Below are 3,450 nucleotides of genomic sequence, written 5' to 3' on the forward strand. Positions count from 1 at the left end.
AGCTATGTACTCCACTTCACATGTAGATCCCGCCACGACACTCTGCTTGGAACTGCACCAACTGACAGCTCCACCATTCTATATAAATACTTATCCGGTTTGCGACTTAGAGTCATCCGGATCAGTGTCAAAGCTAGCATCGATGTAACCATTTATGACAAGCTCTTTGTCACCTCCAAAAATGAGAAATATATCCTTAGTCCTTTTCAGGTATTTCAGGATGTTCTTGACCACTGCCCAGCGATCCACTCCTGGATTACTTTGGTACCTCCCTGCTAAACTTATAGCAAGGCACACATCAGTTCTGGTACACAACATTGCATACATGATAGAACCTATGGCTGAAGCATAGGGAATCACTTTCATTTTCTCTCTATCTTCTGCAGCGGTCGGGCATTGAGTCTGACTCAATTTCACACCTTTGTAATACAGGCAAGAACCCTTTCTTTGACTGATCCATTTTGAACTTCTTCAAAACTTTATCAAGGTATGTACTTTGGGAAAGTCCAATTAAGCGTCTTGATCTATCTCTATATATTTTGATGCGCAATATATAAGCAGCTTCACCGAGATCTTTCATTGAAAAATTCTTATTCAAGTATCCTTTTATGCTATCCAGAAATTCTTTGTTATTTCCAATCAACAATATGTCATCCACATATAATATTAGAAATGCTACAGAGATCCCACTCACTTTCTTGTAAATACAGGCTTCTCCAAAAGTCTGTATAAAACCATATGCTTTGATCACAACATCAAAGTGTATATTCCAACTCCGAGAGGCTTGCACCAGTCCATAAATAGATTGCTGGAGCTTGCACAATTTGTTAGCACCTTTAGGATCGACAAAACCTTCTGGTTGCATCATATACAACTCTTCTTTAAGAAATCCATTAAGGAATGCAATTTTGACGTCCATTTGCCAAATTTCATAATCATAAAATGCGGCAATTGCTAACATGATTCAGACAGACTTAAGCATCGCTACGGGTGAGAAAGTCTCATTGTAGTCAACTCCTTGAACTTGTCGAAAACATTTCACAACAAGTCGAGCTTTGTAGACAGTAACATTACCATCAACGTCAGTCTTCTTCTTGATGATCCATTTGTTCTCTATGGCTTGCCGATCATCGCGCAAGTCAACCAAAGTCCATACTTTGTTCTCATACATGTATCCCATCTCAGATTTCATGGCCTCAAGCCATTTTGCGGAATCTGGGCTCATCATCGCTTCCTCATAGTTCATAGGTTCGTCATGGTCTAATAACATGACTTCTAGAACAGGATTACCGTACCACTCTGGTGCGAAACATACTCTGGTTGACCTATGAGGTTCAGTAGTAACTTGACCTGAAGCTTCATGATCATCATCATTAGCTTCCTCACTAATTGGTGTAGGCATCACTCGAACTGATTTTTGTGATGAATTACTTTCCAATTCGAGAGAAGGTATAACTACCTCATCAAGTTCTACGTTTCTCCCACTCACTTCTTTTGAGAGAAACTCCTTCTCTAGAAACAATCCATTCTTAGCAGCAAATATCTTGCCTTCGGATCTGTGATAGAAGGTGTACCAAACAGTTTCTTTTGGGTATCCTATGAAGACACATTTCTCCGATTTGGGTTTGAACTTATCAGGCTGAAGCTTTCTCACATAAGCATCGCAAGCCCAAACTTTAAGAAACGATAGCTTAGGTTTCTTGCTAAACCACAGTTCATATGGTGTCGTCTCAACAGATTTAGATGGTGCCCTATTTAACATGAATGCAGCTGCCTCAAAATCATAACCCCAAAATGATAGTGGTAAATGAGTAAGAGACATCATAGATCACACCATATCTAATAAAGTACGGTTAAGACGTTCGGACACACCATTACGCTGTGGTGTTCCAGGTGGCGTGAGTTGCGAAACTATTCCATGTTGTTTCATATGAAGACCAAACTCGTAACTCAAATATTCGCCTCCGCGATCAAATCGTAGAAACTTTCTTTTCTTGTTACAATGATTTTCCACTTCACTCTAAAATTCTTTGAACTTTTCAAATGTTTCATACTTACGTTTCATTAAGAAGATATACCCATATCTGCTCAAATCATCTGTGAAGGTCAGAAAATAATGATACCTGTCGCGAGCCTCAACACTCATCGGACCGCATACATCAGTATGTATTATTTCCAATAAGTCAGTAGCTCGCTCCATTGTTTCGGAGAACAGAGTCTTATTCATCTTGCCCATGAGGCATGGTTCGCAAGCATCAAGTGATTCCAAAAGCCCATCAACATGGAGTTTCTTCATGCGCTTTACACCAATATGACCTAAACGGCAGTGCCACAAATAAGTTGCACTATCATAATTAACCTTGCATCTTTTGGCTTCAATATTATGAATATGTGTATCACTATGATCAAGATTTAAGAAAAATAAAACCACTCATCAAGGGTGCATGACCATAAAAGATATTACTCATATAAATAGAACAACCATTATTCTCTAATTTAAATGAATAACTGTCTCGAATCAAACAAGATCCAGATATAATGTTCATGCTCAACGCTGGCACCAAATAACAATTATTCAGGTCTAAAACTAATCCCGAAGGTAGATGTAGAGGTAGCGTGCCGACGGTGATCACATCGACCTTGGAACCATTTCTGATACGCATCGTCACGTCGTCCTTAGCCAATCTTTGTTTAATTTCTAGCCCATGTTTCGAGTTGCAAATATGAGCAACAGAACCAGTATCAAATACCTAGGCGCTACTACGAGCATTAGTAAGGTTCACATCAATAACATGTATATCAAATATACCTTTCACCTTGCCATCCTTCTTATCCGCCAAATACTTGGGGCAGTTCCGCTTCCAGTGACCAGTCCCTTTGCAGTAGAAGCACTCAGTTTCAGGCTTAGGTCCAAACTTGGGCTTCTTCCCGGGAGCAGCAACTTGCTTGCTATTCTTCTTGAAGTTCCCCTTTTTACCTTTGCCCTTTTTCTTGAAATTAGTTGTCTTGTTAACCATCAACACTTGATGCTCCATCTTGACTTCTACCTCTACAACCTTAAGCATTGCGAAGAGCTTGGGAATTTTATTTTCCATCCCTTGCATATTATAGTTCATCATGAAGCCTTTATAGCTTGGTGGCAGTGATTGACGAACTCTGTCAATGACACTATCATCCGGAAGATTAACTCCCAGTTGAGTCAAGCGGTTATGGTACCCAGACATTCTGAGTATGTGTTCACTGACAGAACTGTTCTCCTCCATCTTGCAGCTATAGAATTTGTTGGAGACTTCATATCTCTTAACTCGGGCATTTGCTTGAAATATTAACTTCAACTCCTGGAGCATCTCATATCCTCCATGATGTTCAAAACGTCTTTGAAGTCCCGATTCTAAGCCGTAAAGCATGGTGATATGTCTCCAACATATCTATAATTTTTGATTGCTTCAT

This window comes from Triticum dicoccoides, chromosome 5A (genome assembly GCF_002162155.2).
Source record: "Triticum dicoccoides isolate Atlit2015 ecotype Zavitan chromosome 5A, WEW_v2.0, whole genome shotgun sequence".
Lineage (NCBI taxonomy): Eukaryota > Viridiplantae > Streptophyta > Magnoliopsida > Poales > Poaceae > Triticum > Triticum dicoccoides.